The sequence below is a fragment of the Cannabis sativa genome, chromosome 9 (assembly GCF_029168945.1).
Source record: "Cannabis sativa cultivar Pink pepper isolate KNU-18-1 chromosome 9, ASM2916894v1, whole genome shotgun sequence".
NCBI lineage: Eukaryota > Viridiplantae > Streptophyta > Magnoliopsida > Rosales > Cannabaceae > Cannabis > Cannabis sativa.
This window is the reverse complement of record NC_083609.1, coordinates 27,896,559-27,912,281: the sequence shown is the minus strand read 5'-3', so window position 1 is coordinate 27,912,281 and position 15,723 is coordinate 27,896,559. Positions and strand designations below refer to the sequence as shown.

The 15,723-nt window shown below is 38.0% G+C and overlaps 1 long non-coding RNA gene across 1 annotated transcript; it reads left to right on the top strand.

Moving 5' to 3' along the window:
- Positions 1–8,481: 8,481 nt before the first annotated feature.
- On the top strand, positions 8,482–10,542 carry LOC133030753 (uncharacterized). The gene is made up of 2 exons (XR_009684292.1): positions 8,482–8,602; positions 9,979–10,542. It is a non-coding gene; the product is annotated as an uncharacterized LOC133030753 (long non-coding RNA).
- Positions 10,543–15,723: the final 5,181 nt, after the last annotated feature.

The following is a 15,723-nucleotide window of genomic DNA, read 5'->3' as shown; positions in this document are numbered from 1 at the left end:
ATACATGCTAAAGCTTCATGATTTATTGGCTTGTTTGTGTTTCTTCTCTCACTAACTGATCGGCGAAAGGTAATTTCGCTCAGATTGGTTGGATTAAACATCATTACTCCACTTTAAATCCTTTCCTCTACCATTAGCCATACATGAGTTGTACCTAAAATCTATTATGAATTTATATATATGTGAAATATCCGGTTAAAAGAATATATTGAGGGAGAGATTTGAGTGTTTGGACAAAATAACTTAAATTGCTTTACATCTTGGAATCAAGGATTCTAAGGAAGGGCTTATTGTGATGTTGATAAAAAAAAAGGGCTGGTCTTGAATAGGTTAATCGTTAATGTGCTCTGCAGTCTTACAACAGTAGGTTTGTTTTTACAAGCCAAGATTTGATGCTTCCATCTGTTAATTTGGGAATTTTACTCTAAATATTTAGTGGCTAGACAATTATAAGAAATTATTTTTATTTGCCTCAATTCTTTTTTCTCCAGTTCTACACATTGACATCTAAGTCTTATTCATATTGAATTTGTTAGCTAACAATTTGAGATTCTTTTTCACTGTGAATGTAATACCCGGAATTAAGAAATGGATTAGCAAAACCCTAACTAGATAATTATGTATAATGGAGGAATTATATTATTATATAGTTCAATATATGTGATTTTATATGAATTTTAATATATTAAAGACTCCATTGGTGAGCCAGGGGTATTTTGGTAATTATGACCCGAGAAGGGTAAAATGATGAAATTAATTTAATTACGTGCTTAATAGAACTATATTATTATATAGTATGCATGTGTTGTCTTTTCAGGTGTGTTCTGACAGGTTAGCGCGGTATAGTCACAATCAGGAATTTCGGGCCGAACCGCGTTCGGGCCCGAAATGTAAATTGGATTGATAATTTGGCATTTTATTTGATGAATGATAATCTGAAATTTATTTGAAATTAATTGAGTATTGAAATGACTTATTTACCCTTGTAAGGGTGTAGGTGTGAATAATAAGCCATGAGGGCATTTTGGTCATTTGACCCCTATTTACTATGTTTGATTAAAATTGATTTTTGATGAAATGAAATGCAATTTTCTGGTTTTACTTTCACTCTTGGCCGACCCCCTCTCTCTCCCAAACCCTCTTGTTATTTCAAGTTGAATTTGAAGAAAATTGATGTGAATTGGAGCTAATTTTTGGAGCTTGATTGTGGGGATTATTCTTGCTTAGTCTTGAGGTAGTCTCTACAGTTTTTAATTGAGTTTCTAATTGATTTTCCTTGCTGAATTTTATGGTTTAATAGCATGTATAGTTGATGTGTTCTTGTGTATGCATGTTGTTAAGTTTGGTGTTTAATCTTGGTGAAATTGCATGATTTGGTTGGGACTTATGTTTGTTGAGCTTGGAGTAAGATTTTAGGGTATTTTCTACGTTGAAAATACATGTTTTATTTGGTCTTGAGCTGCTGGAAAATATTGGAAAGATGTTAGTTTGAAGCTCAAGTTTAGAGCTTGAAGTTTTGGAGTTTAAGGCATGATTTTAATTATTGTGCAATCTGAAATTATGGGGTTTATTGTTGGATTTTAATGCATAAATATGTTTTTAATCCTATAATATTTGATAGCTGCTGTAAGTGGATTAATTGTAAATTTGGTTGTGAAAAGCAAGCTTGAGTTCATGGAACTCAAGCTTGGTGCTTTAATGGCACTTTTTGATTTTTAGTGCAATTGTTGGGTTTAAGTTGTGAAATATGTTTATTATGACATATATTGATGCTCTGGAAAGTTTGGGAATGTTTGGGGATGATTTGAGTGAGTTTTGGGGGTTTAAAGATTGAGAAATTTCGTGTTCTCTGCCCAGACAACCGGAATTCCGGTTGGTTCATCCGGAATTCCGGTTGGAGTTCATCGGGAAATGCTGAGATTTGTTTTGGCCATAACTTTTGACTCGGGACTCCGTTTGGGACGTTCTTTATACCATTGGAAAGCTCTTTTCGAGATCTATGTGATTATCTGTATTTGAAATGCCATGAATTTATTTTATGAATGTGAAATCAGGGGTTAACCCTATTTGTGAAAATCGCGGATTGTGTGTGACTAGGATTACTGGCACCTGGTCAGGAGCACCCCGGGGATTTGGAATCTCTACTATTGCGGGATAACAGGTAAGACAGTGATTAGCACGTAGAGTATGCGCAGTGGCGCTTATATTGAGAATGATATGCATGAATGTTTAAGTAACCGGGATTAGGGTTATTACCCTAATAGGAACGGTCTAATAGCCTAGGGTTATTACCCTAGTGATATATGTGTATAAATGCCATGCCATGTTAATTGAAATGAGATTTAAGGATTATGTGCTCAAGGCATAATCAGGTTGGACTCGGTACTCATAACCGAGATGAACCACTTCTAAGGCCTTAATGTATTTAGACGTGTGAGAGTAACACGTGGGTCTACGTCATGTAGATTTAATTAGATGTGTGAGCGCAACACATAGGTCTACGCCACGTAGACATAAATGGGCAAGATGAAATAATGATCAAGTCTGTGCTATACAGACATATATGAATGAGCATAATATATTTGTTATGATTTATCTTTATTTCTTTGGGCTTGGCTCACTACTCTCTTGTGCGGGGAAAGGGTAAGGCATTACCTGATCAGCCATGAGTTTCAGGAGCAGGGCGAAGAATGTACATGTTCATGCCACTTCAGACCAAGCGGGTTATGGGTCTAACAATGTTGACTTTTGTATTCTATTTTGCCGCTTAGGTCGGCTAGTAAGAAAGAACTTGTAATAAGTTTGTAAATATTTTTGGGATCCCAACTATTTTGAAAATTTTAAATATATTACAAGTTTATTTTGAGTCTGTTTAATATAAAAGTTTAAATTCTACGCTATTTTAATTAGTAATCCCGATTAGGGGATTAGGGTTTCATAAGCATTATGGGTAGCGTGCCTAATTATTTAGGGCGTTAAAATTTGGTATCAGAGCGCCAAGGTTTTTCAACTTCCTGTAGACCGGCCGAGCATGTACATTCGTCGTCAGAGATAAGCTCGACTCATGGTGCAGTAAGTATTGAGAGTAAATACTTGACTGTATGTGTGATCATCTGTTTACCGCTTTCCATTTTAGGCAGTATGCAAGCATCTTGAGTATGTATGTGTTATGTGATGCCATGCTATAAATGCTATTTGTTTATGTAAATATGTATGAGGTAAATAGATGAGTTAGGGTTTAAGGCAATAAGTGCGTAAGTGTGGTATTGGTGCTTAACTCGCTGGGGTTGCTGATTACAGGGGTACTAGTAATGGACCCTCCGCAATCATCTAGACCATAGGGCGAGCAAGTAGAGCCCGGGGTTACCCAAACCGATCCACCAGCACTGCCTCCACCTCCGCAAAATCCGGGGGATAATGCGGGGGCCGTTAATGCTAATCCTCCCGCTCGACGCGGCGGATGTTTCATGAAATGCGAAGTGTCATACTTCGTCAAGAGGAAGAGTTGCAACGTTTAAGGCAACAAGCTGCCCCAGTTAATCAAGGGTTACCACCAGCTCCTGTGCCAGTGGTGGGTAACCAAGGGTATATTATGCCGCATCGGGACTCTGTGTTCGAGCGGTTTGGGAAGCTGCAACCTCCGACTTTTCTGGGAGGCATTGATATTATTAAGGTTGATCAATGGATGAGCACGGTTACCCGTATCCTCGATAATATGGGGGTGACGGGAACTGAGAGGGTGAATTGTGCGGCCTTTATGTGTCAAGATCATGCCCGCGTATGGTGGGATATAGTGAATCAGACTCGAGATGTCAGTGTGATGACATGGGAAGAGTTCAAGAAACTTTTTGAAGAAAAGTTTTATAACGTTGCAGTGAGGACTTCACACCAAGAATATTTTGTGAAGTTGACTCAGGGGAAAATGTCTGTGGCCGAATATACTCTGGAATTCGATCGGTTATCTAAATTTGCTGGTGATCTAGTGCCTACAGATTTCACCAGAAAACAAAAGTATGTTCGAGGACTAAATGCTACAATTAGTCGGGACTTGAAGATTACCACATCACATGACACTCTGTATAAGAGAGTGGTAGACTTGGCCTTAATTGCTGAGGAGGCCGAGCAGCAAGTAATGAAGGAGCAGGCTGCAAAGGATGCCGCCATGGCATCAAACCCTCCTGCTGGTGGTAATGTCAGTAAGGGGACCGACAGTGGCAACCCTGAGCACAAACGGAAGGCTGAGGCTTCCAGAGCTTCAGGGGGAAATAGAAAGTTTCGGGGAAACATAGGTGGCTGTCAGGGTCGCGGGTTCTCATTCCGATCATATCCAGAATGTTCTAAATGCAAGAAGCATCATCCTGGTGAGTGTCGAGCCAAGGCATGTTTCTAGTGTGGCATGGTGGGCCACTTTATCAGAGACTGTCCTCAAGCCAAGAGAGAAGAGCCTAAGAAGAATGTTGCTCAGAACCCGGGGCAACCTTTCACTATAACTCAGGTAGATGCTGATGCTAGTCCGTCAGTTGTGACAGGTCAGTTATCTATTAATGGTTGTGCTTATACTGTGTTATTTGATTCGGGAGCTACTCATTCATATGTATCGAATAGAGTGATAGAAAGTTTACATAAGCCATGTGATATTTATGCTTCAGGGTTTGGAACCTTGTTACCCTCGGGAGACCTGATAGTATCCACAAGGTGGATTCGGTCCATATCTTTATGGATTGACGGTTGTGAGTTGACCGCCAATCTAATTGAGCTACAATTATCTAATTTTGACATAATCCTGGGAATAGATTTTCTGTCTAAATATGGAGCGATGATTGACTGCAAAAGGAAGATGGTGGTGTTTGAGCCCGACAGTGCTAACCCAGCGGTGTTCGTGGGTAAAGTTCAAGGGGCACGCATACCGAGAATATCATTGTTGAAAGCTAAAGACCTGATGGGTAGAGGTTGTCTAGGGTTCATAGTTACTACAGTGGACACTAGCCAACCTGTGACATCAGGGCCTGAGAATACGAGATTGGTATGTGAGTTCCTTGATGTCTTTCCAGAAGACTTGCCGGGATTGCCACCTGTTCGGGAAATTGAATTTGTTATTGAATTGGCTCTAGGAGTGGATCCAGTGTCTAAGGCACCGTACCGAATGGCTCCAGTTGAGTTGAAGGAATTGAAGATACAATTGCAAGAGTTACTGAATCTGGGATTCATTAGACCAAGCTACTCACCTTGGGGTGCTTCGGTTTTGTTTGTGAAGAAGAAAGACGGAACCCTGCGAATGTGTATTGACTACCGGGAGTTGAACAAGCTTACCATTAAGAACAAGTATCCTTTACCTCGAATTGATGATCTGTTTGATCAACTGAAGGGGAAGACGGTCTTTTCCAAGATTGATCTTCGCTCAGGCTATCATCAGCTGAGAATTCAAGAGGAAGATATCCCGAAAACTACGTTTCGTACTCGGTATGGACACTATGAATTTCTTGTGATGTCTTTTGGACTCACTAATGCCCCGGCGGCATTCATGGATTTGATGAATCGGGTGTTTAAGGATTACCTGGATAGGTTTGTGATTTTGTTTATCGATGACATTTTGGTGTACTCTGAGACAGAAGAAGAGCATGAATTGCATCTCAGAGCGGTTTTGCAAAGATTACGGGATCACAAGCTTTATGCTAAGTTCAAAAAGTGTGAGTTCTGGTTATCTCGTGTCTCATTTTTGGGGCACATAGTGGATAAATATGGGATCATGGTGGATCCGACTAAAATTGAAGTTGTACGGGATTGGCCAGTACCGAAGTCAGCTACAGAGGTCAGAAGTTTTTTGGGTTTGGCTGGTTATTATCGTCGGTTCTTTGAGGGTTTTTCAAAGATTGTTGTACCCTTAACGGAGCTGACTCGAAAGAACCAGAAGTTTGTTTGGACTGATCGGTGTGAGAAAGGTTTCCTGGAGTTAAAGCAACGCTTGATTACCGCTCCTGTACTAACTCTTCCTTCAGATAAGGAAAAGTTTGTGGTATATTGTGATGCCTCGAGACAGGGTCTCGGCTGTGTGCTTATGCAGGTTGGGAGGGTAATAGCTTATGCTTCTCGGCAGTTAAAGGAGTACGAGCAGAGGTACCCTACTCACGATTTAGAACTCGCAGCGGTGGTATTTGCGCTAAAGATTTGGCGGCATTACCTTTATGGCGAGAAATGTGAGATATACACTGATCATAAAAGTCTGAAATACTTCTTCACCCAGAAGGACTTGAATATGAGACAAAGACGTTGGCTAGAATTGGTGAAGGATTATGATTGTGAGATCCTTTATCATCCTGGTAAGGCCAATGTGGTTGCTGACGCTTTGAGTAGAAAAGGTCAGAGTCAGTTGAGTACTATGAAGCAAATCTCTCGACAGTTAGCAAATGAAATGACTCGAGCTCAGATTGAGTTGGTTGTGGGGCAATTGGCTAATATTACCCTGGAATCCACTCTTTTAGAGAGAATTAAAGAAGCACAAAAGCAAGATTCGGAGTTGATAAAAACCCGAGCTAGGGTTTCGGCTGGGAAGGCTAGTGATTTCTCAGTAGAGGAAACGGGAATGTTGAGATTTGGAAGTCGAGTTTGTGTGCCTATGGATGAAAACATCAAGAAAGAGATCATGGATGAGTCTCACACGACTCCTTATTCAATTCATCCAGGGTCGACAAAGATGTACCAAGACCTGAAAGCCATGTTTTGGTGGCCAGGCATGAAGAATGACATCACTGAGTATGTTGCCAAGTGCCTTACGTGTCAGCAAGTGAAAGCTGAACACCAGCGACCTGCAGGGTTGCTACAATCGCTGAAAATAGCAGAATGGAAATGGGAAGATATATCTATGGACTTCGTGGTAGGTATGCCTAGAACCACGGGACAATTTGACTCTGTGTGGGTCATAGTGGACAGGTTTACAAAGTCTGCTCACTTTTTACCTGTTCGGACGAATTTCTCCATTGATCAGTATGCTGAGTTATATGTTAGAGAAATTGTTCGTTTGCATGGTGTCCCAAAGTCCATTGTGTCGGATAGAGATCCGAAGTTTACATCGAGATTCTGGGAGAGTTTACATCGAGCTATGGGTACTCAGTTAAAGTTCAGCACAGCTTTTCATCCTCAGACGGATGGACAATCCGAGAGGACCATTCAGATTTTAGAGGACATGCTACGGGCATGTGTGCTTGACTTTGAGGGATCATGGGTAAAGTACCTTCCCCTGATCGAGTTTTCTTATAATAACAGCTATCAGGCAACAATCGGGATGGCTCCTTATGAACTTTTATATGGAAGAAAATGTAGATCACCCATACACTGGGATGAAGTGGGTGAAAGAAAGTTCTTGGATCCCGAAGCTGTTCAGAAAACAAGTGAGGCAGTTGATAAGATTAGAGCGTGAATGCTCGCAGCTCAGAGTAGGCAGAAGAGTTATGCTGATCCAAAGCGTCGAGATATTGATTTTCAGGTCGGGGACATGGTATTTCTCCGAATATCTCCGATGAAAGGCATAAAACGCTTTGGGAGGAAAGGAAAGCTTAGCCCGAGGTTCATTGGACCTTTTGAAATCCTTGAGAGGATAGGGCAAGTAGCGTACAGGTTGGCTATGCCCCCAGCGCTGGAAGCTGTACATAATGTGTTTCATGTTTCAATGCTTCGAAAATATGTCTCAGACTCGTCCCATGTTCTGAGTTATGAAGCATTGGAACTTCAGCCGGACTTGTCATACGAGGAACAACCAGTGTAGATACTTGATAGAAGAGAAAAAGTCTTGAGAAGTAAGACAGTGGCACTGGTGAAAGTACTGTGGAGGAATAGTAAAGTAGAAGAGGCAACCTGGGAACTCGAGACGGATATGCAGCAGAAATATCCAGAGTTCTTTAGGTAAATTTTGGGACGAAATTTCTATAAGGAGGGGGTAATTGTAATACCCGGAATTAAGAAATTGATTAGCAAAACCCTAACTAGATAATTATGTATAATGGAGGAATTATATTATTATATAGTTCAATATATGTGATTTTGTATGAATTTTAATATATTAACGACCCTGTTGGTGAGCCAGGGGCATTTTGGTAATTATGACCCGAGAAGGGTAAAATGATGAAATTAATTTAATTACGTGCTTAATAGAACTATATTATTATATAGTATGCCTGTGTTATCTTTTCAGGTGTGTTCTGACAGGTTAGCGCGGTATAGTCACAACCGGGAATTTCGGGCCGAACCGGGTTCGGGCCCGAAATGTAAATTAGATTGATAATTTGGCATTTTATTTGATGAATGATAATCTGAAATTTATTTGAAATTAATTGAGTATTGAAATGACTTATTTACCCTTGTGAGGGTGTAGGTGTGAATAATAAGCCATGAGGGCATTTTGGTCATTTGACCCTTATTTACTATGTTTGATTAAAATTGATTTTTGATGAAATGAAATGCAATTTTCTGGTTTTACCTTCACTCTTGGCCGACCCCCTCTCTCTCCCAAACCCTCTTGTTATTTCAAGTTGAATTTGAAGAAAATTGGTGTGAATTGGAGCTAATTTTTGGAGCTTGATTGTGGGGATTATTCTTGCTTAGTCTTGAGGTAGTCTCTATAGTTTTTAATTGAGTTTCTAATTGATTTTCCTTGCTGAATTTTATGGTTTAATAGCATGTATAGTTGATGTGTTCTTGTGTATGCATGTTGTTAAGTTTGGTGTTTAATCTTGGTGAAATTGCATGATTTGGTTGGGACTTATGTTTGTTGAGCTTGGAGTAAGATTTTAGGGTATTTTCTACGTTGAAAATACATGTTTTATTTGGTCTTGAGCTGCTGGAAAATATTGGAAAGATGTTAGTTTGAAGCTCAAGTTTAGAGCTTGAAGTTTTGGAGTTTAAGGCATGATTTTAATTATTGTGCAATCTGAAATTATGGGGTTTATTGTTGGATTTTAATGCATAAATATGTTTTTAATCCTATAATATTTGATAGCTGCTGTAAGTGGATTAATTGTAAATTTGGTTGTGAAAAGCAAGCTTTAGTTCATGGAACTCAAGCTTGGTGCTTTAATGGCACTTTTTGATTTTTAGTGCAATTGTTGGGTTTAAGTTGTGAAATATGTTTATTATGACATATATTGCTGCTCTAGAAAGTTTAGGAATGTTTGGGGATGATTTGAGTGAGTTTTGGGGGTTTAAAGATTGAGAAATTTCGTGTTCTTTGCCCAGACAACCGGAATTCCGGTTGGTTCATCCGGAATTCCGGTTGGAGTTCATCGGTAAATGCTGAAATTTGTTTTGGCCATAACTTTTGACTCGGGACTCCGTTTGGGACGTTCTTTATACCATTGGAAAGCTCTTTTCGAGCTCTATGTGATTATCTGTATTTGAAATGCCATGAATTTATTTTATGAATGTGAAATCAGGGGTTAACCCTATTTGTGAAAATCGCGGATTGTATGTGACTAGGATTACTGGCACCTGGTCAGGAGCACCCGGGGATTTAGAATCTCTACTATTGCGGGACAATAGGTAAGACAGTGATTAGCACGTAGAGTATGCGCAGTGGCGCTTATATTGAGAATGATATGCATGAATGTTTAAGTAACCGGGATTAGGGTTATTACCCTAATAGGAACGGTCTAATAGCCTAGGGTTATTACCCTAGTGATATATGTGTATAAATGCCATGCCATGTTAATTGAAATGAGATTTAAGGATTATGTGCTCAAGGCATAATCAGGTTGGACTCGGTACTCATAACCGAGATGAACCACTTCTAAGGCCTTAATGTATTTAGACGTGTGAGAGTAACACGTGGATCTACGTCATGTAGATTTAATTAGATGTGTGAGCACAACACATAGGTCTACGCCACGTAGACATAAATGGGCATGATGAAATAATGTGAATGAGCATAATATATTTGTTATGATTTATATTGTCTTGCTGGGCTTGGCTCACGGGTGCTCTACTGTACAGGAAAGGGTAAGGCATTAGCTGATCAGCCATGAGTTTCAGGAGCAGGGCGAAGAATGTACATGTTCATGCCACTTCAGACCAAGCGGGTTATGGGTCTAACAATGTTGACTTTTGTATTCTGTTTTGCCGCTTAGGTCGGCTAGTAAGAAAGAACTTGTAATAAGTTTGTAAATATTTTTGGGATCCCAACTATTTTGAAAAGTTTAAATATATTACAAGTTTATTTTCAGTCTGTTTAATATAAAAGTTTAAATTCTACGCTATTTTAATTAGTAATCCCGATTAGGGTATTAGGGTTTCATAAGCATTATGGGTAGCGTGCCTAATTATTTAGGGCGTTACAGTGAATCTGCTACATGGGTGTAAATTTGTACTAGGATTGTGCGAGGAAAATGACAAGTAATGTTTTGTGAGAGGAATATGACAAACAATGTTGTTTGTGTAATAAGCAATATTGGTTGGCTGGGGAGGAAATGTAAGAATGCTCTTTTTTAGAACTGATGTACAACATTTGAAACAATCTACATATTAATTTGTAATTTTGTATATCATGAAGTTTTACTATTTCCATTGCCTACTAAATTACAATACTAATTTTGGGATCTTAAACGTAGTAGTTTATGTAATGCAATTATATTAAGTAATAGTGCTTTTTTGGGTTCATTTTCTTGTGTCGTGGTGAAGGCTGAGCTGGTACAAGATTATTGGTCAAGTTGCAAATGGAAACTGTAGTTGATTGAAACTTCATTATTCTTGACTATTATAATTATTGTAATTCTACAACATCAACTACTAGCTGCGAGATAGAGAGAAAGAGAGAGATTATGGTTAGAAGAAGAAAAAAAGAAAAAAAAAAGAAAAAGAAAAAAAAATTCTAATTCCAGAAGAAAGAGAAGGAGAAAGAAAAGAAAAAAAATAAAGATTTTTTTTTTTATTTTTGTAAATTGTTTTTTATAATTTTAAATTATATTTTTTATTAATATTATGTGGGCCACTTAAAACGTAGACACTCTACCGTGACAGTTAACTGAGATTTTGGAACGAAATGGGTAAATAGTTAGGGTTTGGGTAGTTTTGCTACCAAAAAATTGATTTAGGTGGTTAATTTTTAAAAAATATAAAGTATAAGTAGTTTTGCCGCCAATATTCCTTCTAAAAAAATATTTTTCATGACGTGTTTGAATCTGTAGGCTGTAATTCGAAAGAAAGATTGTCTCTTTTATTGTTCTGATGCATAGTGAAAAATCAGTAATTAACTTGTGTTTTGAGCTCAATGTAGAACATGAGAGAGTTGTTACTTAGTAGTTTTATTGGTATTGTTTTTGGTGACCTGTTAACATATCTCAATATTTTTTTCCATATAATTTATCTCAATTTTTATCAACTAAAATAAATTCTTTGAGTAAAGAATTAGTATTTCACACCTATACTTAATCACACCCATAATAATTTATTGAAAAATAAAGTTAAGATTTTATGGTAACTGGATTATTTTTTTTCTTTTTGAATAATCAAAATAAAAATAAAAGTTACACCTCCTCATGGTTACATAAAATATTATTTGGTAACTTGGTTATGAAATAATGAGATTTAAGATGTACTGGGAGACTTTATCAGGAATGGGCATCATATCACCTATAATCTTCTCATTAGGGTAAATTAGTTGCCAATTGAACCTTTTAACTACATTGTGGGGTTTCTCTCCAGATGAGATGATTGGAGGTTTTTCCAATTTGACGGTCATTTGTCTTTAATAGGGGTTCTTATTGCTGAGTCTTTTCAAAAGTTACCTTTGCTGTCCCTAACTAAAAGCTTCCTTTTGTTCTGTTTTATTGTGCCGTTTTTTTCCACTGTGTAGTTGTTTTGGTTTAAGTTTTTTGAGTTGACTTTACCCTGTGAGTACATTTATTATTCAAAGGTTGGTTATTCCCCTACCAACACTGCTGCATTGATGAGTGAGTTGGTAAACCAGGTAAATAATATGGAAGGCATCATTAATGAAGGAATGAATGTCGACCAAAGGGAGGAGACTCAAACTCCCACTCTGATCCGTGAAGAGGTTACGGAAGTCATTAATGTCGATGAAGGGGGGCCCTCTGTAGAGGCTGAGAAGGACAAGAAGGAAGAGGAGCTGGATGTCCTACGTCGGACTTTTTTGGATAACATGACACTGGACTTGGAGCCTGACTTTGAGCTCAATGTCGAAGTGACACGAACAGGGGTGCTGGCGAGTTTCTTTGAAGGAAATGGTGTGTCAAGAACTAGGTTGAAGGAGATATTGGAGCAAATCTGGAAGCTTAAGGGTCACTGGAGATTCAAGACCCTCAAGCTTGGTGTTTGGGGAATCTTTTTTGATAAAGAGGAAGATTGTGTTACGGTCCTAGACCATAGGCCATGGCTCATAAACAGGAAGCTACTGATTGTTCATGAATGGCCTGAACATGGAAGTTGGAATATGGTGGACTTGACAAAAGCAGTTTTTGTTGGGTTTTGTGCCCTAAATAAAACTCATTTCAATATAATCAGATTTACTTATTAATATAGGTCAAAAATAACATTTAATGTTGCATGGTTCACATGATTTATTTCATGATTATATGTACATAATGTATGAATTCGCCTGAAACCCTTTTCACATACTTGATCATGTTTATTGTGTTGTCAACACATTGGAAAGTAAACATGACTATGTGAATAAAGTTTCCTAGATTTATCCGACACAGGGTATTACTGATATGATAATCTACAACAGAGTTTACTTGCATTTGGAGAAGTGCTATGTTCTTTCTAGAGCATTGGTTAAAGTAAAGCTCAGGTTGGATGCATGGAGTATGCATCGGAAGGGACCAATATTGAAATTTGACTTAGATTTATTAAACTTACCGTAATATCTATTCAAGTCAATGTCGCCTAGTTGATCCTAGATCAAATGATCTTAATCTTGTTATGATTAGGCTCAATCTTAAGAGGCTATTCGTGTTCTTTGATTTGTTAGTTAAGCCTACTTTTAGGTCAGGGTGATACGTACATTTTGGGAACACAGTAGTGCAATTGAGTGGAAGCGCTAACATAAACATGAAATCTATAGCTTCTATCTGGCGAATAGTAAGTAAAGGATGATCTCCTTCGAGCTTGACCAAACAAAAATAAATGGTGGAGATCTCATTTCAGATAAGCTGAAATATTATTTATACGGGGTTAAGTGTTTTAAGGATTAAATACATTGTAGGGTGTAACGGTAATCTAATCCCTTTACAGTGTAGATCATTCATATGGAGGATCATTGATCATATTAGGATTATAACAATGGATAACTAATGATGTGTCTATATGGTGGAACATATAGAGCATTCTATATACTGAGAGTGCAATTCTAAGTTCTATGCGTGGATTCAACGAAGAATTAATAAGTTAGTGAATTTTAGTTAAAAATTCTTGATCTACTTATTGGAAGCTCGGTTATATAGACCCATGGTTCCCCCACTAGTTGAGATAATATTGCTTGTAAGACTCATATAATTGGTTTTGATTAATCAATTATAATTCTCAAATTAGACTATGTCTATTTGTGAATTTTTCACTAAGTAAGGGCGAAATTGTAAAGAAAGAGTTTATAGGGGCATATTTGTTAATTATGATACTTTGTATGGTTCAATTAATAAATATGATAAATTACAATATTATTTAATAATTATTTATAGTTATTAAATAGTTAGAATTGGCATTTAAATGGTTGAATTTGAAAATTGGTATTTTTGAGAAAATCAGATGCAGAAAAGATAAAACTGCAAAATTGCCAAAAGTGAGGCCCAAATCCACTTGTATAGGGCCGGCCACTTTTGTAGGGAATTTAAACTGATATTTTCATTATTTTAAATGCCAAATAATTCAAACCTAACCCTAGTGGAATGCTATAAATAGATAGTGAAGGCTTCAGGAAATTTACACTTAAATTTTCTATTTTTCCTTCAGAGAAAAACCTGAGCCTTCTCTCTCCCTATCTGGCGGACCACTCCCTCTCTCTTTCTTCCCTCTTGAATTTTGAAATTCTTAGTGTGAGAGTAGTGCCCACACACAGCAAGTGATACCTCAATCATAGAGAGGAAGATCGTGAAGAAAGACTTTCAGCAAGAAGGAGTTTCAGCACTAAAGAATCAGAGAAAGAGATCCAGGTTCAGATATTGATAATGCTCTGCTACAGAAAGGAATCAAGGGCTAGATATCTGAACGGAATGAGTCATTATATTCCGCTGCACCCAATGTAAGGTTTACTAAACTTTATATGTGTTTATTTCATCGTTTTAGAAAGTTCATATTTAGGGTGTTAATCAACATACTTGTGAGTAGATCTAAGATCCTAGTAAAATAATTTCCAACAACTGGCCTCAGAGCCATGGTAATTGATTTGCTTGCAAGAAATTTGGACTTTAAAACGATTGTTTGATGTTTTGGATGGTATCATGTTGTATTGAGTGTTATATGATGATTGATTGATGTTTGTGAATTTTCGTGAAAAATAATTGAATATCTGTTTCTGGAATTATTTTTATTGGATAGTATGGAAAAAATTAAGCAAGTTACTTTTTTACAGAACTCAATTTCGATTTAATTTAAATTAGTTATGATTTTTTGAAGTTTCAAAAAAATCGGGTTATGATCCTGGTAAAATAATTTCCAACAGTTTTTTGGGTCAAAGCGACTGGACTACCAACCCCCTACCTTAACCGGACAAACACTCCCACATTGCAGCAAAGGCAGGGGATTACAAAGGATGTGATACTGTGGATCAAAAAGTTATTGTTCGACGAGGGTTTCTGAAATACCAGGTGGAAATCTCTACGAAACACCAGCTTTCGCCGGGATTTTTTCTTGACATTTACAGAGGTAGGAAGGAATGGATTCAATTCCAATATTTTAAGTTGCCGAAAATTTGTTACAACTGTGGTTATCTGGGTCATGATAAGAAGTTCTGGATAAGATCAACGCCTTACGCTTACCCTCCGGATGGCGATGCGGTTCCTGCGTTCGGGCCATGGATCAAAGCGGAATCGGCGGTAATCAGTTGTTTCAATACCAGGAACCAACTAGCCTTTTTCCGGGACAACACGAGAGGAAACACTACTCCGACTGCCCATGCTCCAAGCAAAGGTACAACGTTGCATGACAAAGGAAAAGGATAACTTCCTAGTAACGAGGGGAAGCAGCAGGGTCGGCAGGACACTTTGGGGAAGTTAAGCAAAAAGGCAATAAGGGTGCAGGGAGAAACAACAGAAGCCATTTCGGGGAAAGTTTTGAAAGTTGTCAACAACAATCCTACAGGCAAAGAGATTATTCAGTCTCAAAGTATGATAGATGGGGAGAAATCGAGTAAGAAGGTTTCTAAAGGAAGGAGAGCCAAGTCAGTCTCACCTCGTTCCTTGAGTAATCATCAGAAGGGAAAAAATATAGTTGTTGAGACTATGGAGGAAATAATAAAAAAATACTCCTCTCGTCCTTTACCTACAGCTAGAGATGCAGGTGTTATTACAACTATCATGGGCCATATGGGACCTACTTACAATGAAATGGTTGAAAAGCCTCACGTGGAGCTATGTGTTTCTAGGAAACCCCACAAACATCCGAACCAACTCATTTTCCATGGCCCATCTATGCCAATGAAATTGGGCTGACTGAAGAGCTTATGGGCCCTGCCCCAATAGATAAGTTAAATGACAATATTATTTAATAATTAATTTTTAGTTATTA